At 37.7% G+C, this 8221-nt stretch overlaps 1 long non-coding RNA gene across 1 annotated transcript; it reads left to right on the top strand.

Annotated features, from left to right (window-relative positions):
- Nucleotides 1-2712: 2712 nt before the first annotated feature.
- LOC136713877 (uncharacterized) lies at nt 2713-7366 on the top strand. Its single transcript, XR_010804988.1, has 3 exons — nt 2713-2770; nt 2843-2927; nt 7354-7366. It is a non-coding gene; the product is annotated as an uncharacterized LOC136713877 (long non-coding RNA).
- Nucleotides 7367-8221: the final 855 nt, after the last annotated feature.

Below are 8221 nucleotides of genomic sequence, written 5' to 3'. Positions count from 1 at the left end.
GTACTGTTTTGGTTTGGGTCACACCTTTTCTTTAAGTAGTATGAGATTGGACTGCCATCTCCTGGTTATAGTGGAACTGTGCACAAACGTTTTCTCCCCCCTCATCTCCTCCCTTGATTCTCTGCCCTCTCAGGTCTTGTCTTGGCCCCTTATAGTATTTTATACCAATTGTATCACTGCACTTTGCAACATTTTGAGTTGTTTCTTATGTCAACTGTAATTTGCCCTAAATGAAGGCATCTGCTAAGAAATATATTATGATTATTATTAATATTAAGACATGGTATTTATTTAAAACCACAAGTGCACAGACAAACACGCAAACTCACTCACTCAGTCACAGCCTGCTGGGAGTGTATGAGGGACAGCCCTAAGAGCCCCAAAGGCATTCGTTCTAGACCATGAATGTCCCGTACCCATATGTGCTAAAAAGAGTGAAATAAATTAGTCAAATAAAACAAATGAACAAATAAACCACACAACTAAAATATAAAGGCGATTAAATCAATACAAAACACTCTACATAAAATAAACCATCCAAAGACAAAATCAAACCCAAAAAATACATCTTGCGTCACCATTTCTCTGTGCCAAGTCCCCACACAGAAACCAGGAGCTGCCCACACACACCTTCCACAGCCCAACTTAAACAGTCTTTCCACATGTCTTTGATATCGATTTTCATCAGTTTCATTTCAGATAATGTATCTTTAATTGATTTCTCAATTGAATTAAAAATGGTAGTATAGTAGCTCTTCTAGTCTGGAGAATGTGATGGTTTGATTTAAAGCACCGGTAGGGGGCAGCAGCCTCTATGGGGAGTTCAGTGCAGTCGCTAGTATTGTACACACCTGGAGACTCGACTATCTCAAGTTCTTGGTTCGTTGCAGTTGGTGATGATTAGTCTATTTTTGAGGTATATTGAATCCAATTGTATTTTCGACTTGATGGGAAGATCTAATAAGTTAATTAGGTTTTGTATTACAGAAGGCTGATATTGATGACAGTGCATCTCAACACTGGACTGAATAGATTAATCAATTAATCGATTAACTTCACAAAGTATAATTTTATAGGTATTGTCAGTTAATTTTAAAGTAATCTTTGATATACTATACCCTGTGCTATTTAAAATGTTGCAATAGTGTATCGACAGTTGTGCTGTACAATGGTAAGATGTCTTTTATTGATTTAAAATCCTTGTAAACGCACTCCAGTAAACGTGTTCAAACGGACAATCGACTATGACCATTTAATCGATTCCCCATCTTGGCCGCTACCCCCGAAATACTACAATATAATGCATGTTTTGCTAAGAAGGTTTTAAGAAAACAAACCAAGATATTTCAGAACAGGAGCAATGATATGATTGTGATAGGGATGCACATGATGGTATTAATGTTTGATGATTTAGTTTCACATGCAGTGTCTCTCCTGTGTGCAGTGCAAGTAATTGTATAAGACAGGTCACTTTCTGCCTCTCGTAAAGTAAAATCACATATCCAACAATGGCTCCTTGTGTAAAGTCCGCTTCTAATTATCCATGAAGTGGCAAAGGTCAACATAAAGAGACTGCTGTGAAGTCGTTTTCTGCAGCTGCTGCATTGGACTTCTTGTTCAAATTCTGGTAACATGTGTGAACCTGATCATAAACACAATGATAGCAGTAACATACTGAGTCCATTACTGGTAACTTTTCTGAGCTGTGTCTGTTTTTCTGTTGAAGCTTTTAAGCATGAAGCATGTCTAAGGCAGTGTGTTGGCTGTGTGGATTGAGAAGTTGCTGTCCTGCATTGATTTTGTTCTTCTGTGCTACTTCTGTCAGTTCTGCAAAGGGTTCTGTTATTTTCATTAGTCCTTTGATGTTATATGAGTGAAGGAGTAAGCGTTTCTGAAATTCCTGTTTCAATAAAGTTTTCAGCTAATAATATTATTAATGATAATTGAAAGTATATGAAGATACTTTGAATTTGTCAGTACTTTTTGCACAATACATTATTGAGTAGCCTACACTACACTGTACAACAATAAACATGTTAGTTATTTTATTCGTTTTATTTAAAAATCTCTATGATGAATTATTTGTACTGTGGATTTCATATCCCTATATAAATAATACAAGTAAGATAAACCGATTTACTTAATAAAGTAGGACCAGACAGGCACAGGAGAGTACAGGTGAGAGGCAGTCATCTTGTTGTTTTCCTAGTTTCAGACCAGTCTTAGCATTCCTCATTTTGTTTTAACTTTGCCTTATTTGAAGTTATTCTTGTCTGTAGTTTGCTTTAATTGAAGTCAATTCAGTTCAGCTGCTAAGTTGTTGAAAGTAAATGGGTTGTAGAAAGATGATTTAGTCAAGGACTAGCAGGAATTCTGTGCCAGGTGGAGCCAGTTAGGTGTGAATTGGTGGCAGGTAGACAAACGCTACTTAAAGCAGCTGTTGAGAAAGAGCTGCACTGTCTCTTGTGATAAAAAGTTAAGCACTTGACTAGGGAACAGGAACTAAGAGTCTGATAAAAACTGAGATTTAGAAGCATGTGGCCACTATCATGTCAGGTTTGCAGAATAATTGCCTTCCTGGGTGAACTCTTCCAAGAAGATTTCATTTGTGAACGCTGTCAGCATGTTGAAATCATAGAGATCAAGGTCCGTGATATAAACCACCTAAGGGGCAGCTGCCTCTATGGGGAGTTCAGTGCAGTCGCTAGTATTGTACACACCTGGAGTTCTCGGTTGGTTGCAGTTGGTGATGATTTAGTGTATTTTTGAGGTATATTGAATCCAATCGTTTTTTTCTAATTGATGGGAAGATCTAATAAGTTAATTAGGTTTTGTATTTCAGAAGGCTGATATTGATGACAGTGCATCTCAACACTGGACTGAATAGATTAATCAATTAATCGATTAACTTCACAAAGTATCATTTGGTAAGTATTGTCAGTTAATTTTAAAGTAATCTTTGATATACTATACCCTGTGCTATTTAAAATGTTGCAATAGTGTGTCGACAGTTGTGCTGTACAATGGTAAGATGTCTTTTATTGATTTAAAATCCTTGTAAATGCACTCCAGTAAACGTGTTCAAACGGACAATCGACTATGACCATTTAATCGATTCCCCATCTTGGCCGCTACCCCCGAAATACTACAATATAATGCATGTTTTGCTAAGAAGGTTTTAAGAAAACAAACCAAGATATTTCAGAACAGGAGCAATGATATGATTGTGATAGGGATGCACATGATGGTATTAATGTTTGATGATTTAGTTTCACATGCAGTGTCTCTCCTGTGTGCAGTGCAAATGGATAGTAGTGCGGGGGAAGTAAAATTACAGATGTGCGGCAATGCACGTCCGTTTTGTAACAATAATTGACATGGATCAAAACGGACATGATCTTGATGCTCTTCTTTTTTACATATCAATACTGTGTTCCAGTCAAAGAAGTTGCATCACGTTCAGTCATTTTAATGCAGGAGGTGGTTTCAATTTTCTGCTGATCACTGATATCGTGAAACACATTTTCTTGAAAACTTAAATAGGTACCTTGTCTGTACATTTTTAAGTACGTTTAATGCTTATAAAGACTACAGTTTATTTAGTTCTATCTGTGATGATACACGGATCAAACAACTTGCTATAATAAAGGGGATTTAAACGCCATGCATTGATCCATGTGATTGTAATCACCGGTTTCAATTCACCAGCACAGTTTGAAATCAATGCAATTAAGGCGTTATTTTTAAGTATCAACAAGTGAGGAATATTCTGCATCTTGTTTCTGCAATTAACACATTATTATTACCTTCTTTTAAGTGATATCTATCGGTTTGTACAAGTTTCATGTGAGGATCCCCTGAACGCACCCTGTTAAAGAGCAACGCACGCCACGGTCAGGACTAGTTTATTCAGTTTGTGCGATTTGATTTATTTTAGTCTATAAACACGTTGTTATTTTGGTATTATATTATTTCACTGTTCACATCACATAACCAGCACCGGAGCTATTTGTAATGTACGTGGATGTATCTTAAATTGATATAACTTATTACTGCAAATACAAACTATCGATAGTGTTTGGTTATACTGTTTCTGTGTTGACGTTTTGCTTATTATGCTTTCATAAAAATATTTAATTATTAAATGCGTATTTTCTACTCGCATGTCAAGCAAAATTGAATTACAGTTGCAGTTACATTTAAAAAATAAAATCTTACCTCCAGATGTTTTTTTTTTTTTTTTTTTAATATATTTTAAGTTTAGTCCTCGGAAGCAGACAGTACATTGCCCTTTTAATATTTGTTGCATTTTCTTTCTTTGGAAGTTAACAATTGCCTGTACTTGCATGAGTTCAATCTCTGCTCACACACAGTGTTGCCACAGCTGCCTCAGTTTTAGAGCTGTGCACACTAAAGGGTGTGCACAACCCTTAGAAACATGCCGAGAGCTACAAATGCCCAACAGGTTCCAACTGCTGGACACCGAGTTGGACAATGATGGCTCCGAGGGTGATGGCACCATGGTGCCCGCTCTCCCTCAGAACAGGGAGGTAGATAAAGCAGGAAACTCAATTCTTAGAGGAGACCCGCATGGAATCTTTCCTGGTTGCAGATCTCTCTAAACTAGTAGACGGGCTACTGGCCAAAGCTGGGGGGAATCCACTGGTCATGGTCCACATTGGAACCAATGACATAGGAAAAGGAAGGGCAGAGGTTCTGCAAGACCAATTTAAAGAGTTAGGAAAGAAACTAAAGAGCAGAACCTCCAAGGTAGTTTTCTCTTAAATAATTGATCTTTTCAAATGACCAAGATAGAGTCAGAGGGACACTAGTTAGAGAACCAATGCAAACTGTGATGGTTAGCTTGGAGGCATTCTTTCAAAATGCAAGAACCATGTCTAAAACGATGGTCTAAATTTTAGAAAAGCAAACCTTGAAGGTATGAGGCGGCACTTAGAAGAGTGGGACCGGAGCACACTGGATACAGATTCAGTTGAAAATGGATGGTTATATTTTAAGAATATACTACTTGAGGCCCAGGAGAAATTTGTACCAAACTTTGAAAATGAGGACCAAAAAACACTGGCCAAAATGGTTTAATAGATGTATGCTAAAAAAATATTAAGAGAAAGTTGTATAGTGCATACAAAAGGGATAGACGAAACAAAATACAAAGAATATGTTGAGCTGCAAAGAGATATTAAGAAAGGGATCAGGAAAGCAAAGAGAAAAGAAAAGAAACCTAGCTCTTGGAGCTAAAACTAATGTGTTGGGGTAAAATTGCCCCCTATGTATTGTATATGCCCACTGTATAATACTCTGCATGTTGGGAGAACAGAGTACAAGGATTTTTATATAACATTCATATACTAACTGTTGGGGATAATTAAGATTGGTAGGCATACTGATTATTTAACCTACTGTAACCATGTAACTCATTGTATTGTATTCTTATTGTAGGTTATCCTAGTCCAGGGAATCTGAAGGGTTTACTTCTGGTGAAGTGGTTGTACCTTAACATAATGCAAAGAGCTTTTTTCAATATTACAACAGCAAGAGGTCAATCAATGATGAAATTAAACTGATAAAGGGCAGAAATTGAAGTATCTTGGTAAACAAACAAGATGTGGCAAATGTTCTAAATGAGTATTTCACAGAGGTTTTTACAAAAGAAAAAAATGATAACATGCCACACGTTAACAACCAGTCCAGTCCAACCATAAGAGAGATTAGGATAAATGAGGAGGAAGTACTAAAGGGACTAGCAGAATTTAAAATAAACAAATCACCTGGGCCAGGTGGGATATTTCCAGCAGTACTTAAAGAAATGAGGGAAATTATTTATAGGCTGCAACTCAAATATTCCAAATGACACTTAGAACAGGGGATGTGCCAACTGACTGGAAGACAGCAAATGGTATATCAATCCACAAGAAAGGAGACAAAACTGAGCCAGGAAATTACAGACCAATCAGTCTCACCTGCATTACTTGTAAAATGTTGGAACAAATTATTAGACAGAAAATAGAGGAGCATCTTAATGAAAACCATATTCTTGGAGATAGTCAACATGGTTTAGACGAGGCAGATCATGTCTTACTAATCTATTAGAATTTATTGAACATGCAACTGCAGCTGTAGATCATGTGAAAGCATATGATTATGATCTACTTAGATTTTCAAAAAGCTTTTGATAAGGATCCACACCAAAGACTGATCCTCAAATTGGAAGCTGTAGGCATTCAGGGTAATGTAAGTAGATGGATTATGAACTGGTTGATGTATAGGAAACCAAGGGTGTCGATTAGAGGAGTCGCTTCTAACTGGAGTGAGGTTGTTAGTGGAGTTCCACAGGGATCAGTACTAGGGCCTTTGCTGTTTCTAATCTATATTAATGATCTGGACTCTGGGATAGTTATCAAACTTGTCAAACTTGCAGATGATACTAAAATAGGTGGCTCAGCAGATACAATCTCAGCAGCACAGGCTATTCAAAGGGACTTAGATAACATTCAGTTGTGGGCAGAGAACTTCAATGTGGACAAGTGCAAGGTATTACATGCAGGTAATAAAAATGTCCACTATAATTACACTATGGGAGGAATAGAACTAGAGGAAGTAACGCATGAGAGACCTAGGAGTCTATGTGGACTCCCCCACATTGTTTGGATGGAGAAAGTGAGAAGTAATAAAAAAGGCAAACAGAATGCAGCAATAGAAGCCAAATATAATGAGTAAAAGATAAAATATCAGAAACCAGCAGGGACTGTATGTGGAATAAATAATTGACATCTACAGACAGAAGGGGATTGTTTTATAACATCCTGACTGCATCTTTCAGGTTTGTGTTAAAACAGAAACCCGCTGAAGTCCAGCTTGCATACGACTAACAGACTCCCTATCTTGGGTTGCTCTTGGAAACGTCACGGGCAAATAGTGTCTTATACAGTGTCCTATGTTAAACAAAGTTTGACTGAGAGTTTGAATGGTCTCCGCACAGGATGTTGTACTTGAAACATGCAGTCACTGTAGGTGATGCTCTTCTTTCTCTCAAATATCTGCCAAAGTCACCAATCATTTAAGCAGTCAAATTTAAAGGTATGTTTGTGTGCCTATTTGCTGTCCGACTTACTGTCAGGCTGCATCAGATCTGTCGGCCTGCCTCCTCTCTTTATGATGGAGAAATGCCAATGCATTACATTTAATAAAATTCCTTTATACACATAATAATAATCTTCAGCATCATCCCTTTGAAGGGCAGTTCTTCTATCCAACTTTCAAACGTTATTGATATGGGAAATGTAAGATTAACAGGACACTGGGCGTGATGTTTTGTGCGTGTCCTCCGTGCAGCTGTGTGACACTGGACACCACAAGAATGGAGCCCCAGGAGACTGGTTCGCAGTACAGCCGCTGGAACGAGAGACGTCCAGATGAAATCAACATCGACATGTCTGCCTCTGGGACGTCTAGAATAATGGGGTGAGATAGTCTGAAAACCTATAATTCGTTACAGGTCAGTCTAAGCCCTGTTATGGATGGTGACGTTCCTTTGGGTCTAAGCAAGAGGCAATTAAGTGATTTGTGTGGGATTTGATATTGGTAGGTGTTATGAAAGATTCCATGTCATCTGTAATCAACAGGTTACTCTCAGGGCTGGTAATTAGGGGGTATTTTCTGAATGAGGGCAGTACTGATACTTAACATGACTGAAAACTGTTTTGCTTTGGCCAGGATCTACAACAGATTGTGTACAGGGAACCTGGGGATCGCCTTAAAAGTGTCCGGCTGCCTTGTCGTCCTCATCGTCATTTACCTCATTGGATATGTCACTGGCTACAATGTACACAAATGCAAATAGAAAATGTAAAACTGTTTATTTTAAAATTATAATATCTTCAAATTATTGATTTGATTTCAGATCCAAAAGCTGCAGACATAAATTGCTTTATTAACATCCTCACAGATGTTTAAATCCTTAATCTCTGAAAAGCCATTTCTCAAAACAATGTAAATGTTTTAAAGTGTATGTGTTCCGCACTTCCTTGCCAACTGTTCTTGGGTATACAATCTCTGTTTCAATGCTGATGTATATTTTGTGTGTTTTGATCTGGACCATTCCCAGAATACATTCCTCGGTAAAAAAAAAAAAAACCCGTTATCTTCAGCTGCTCAGTGAATAGAGGTTTCTCTGTGGAATGCAGGAGTGTTGACCGTAGCA

This window comes from Amia ocellicauda, chromosome 18 (genome assembly GCF_036373705.1).
Source record: "Amia ocellicauda isolate fAmiCal2 chromosome 18, fAmiCal2.hap1, whole genome shotgun sequence".
NCBI classification, from domain to species: Eukaryota; Metazoa; Chordata; class Actinopteri; order Amiiformes; family Amiidae; genus Amia; species Amia ocellicauda.
Note: the sequence above shows the minus strand (reverse complement) of the source record. Positions and strands in the feature narration are given on the sequence as shown.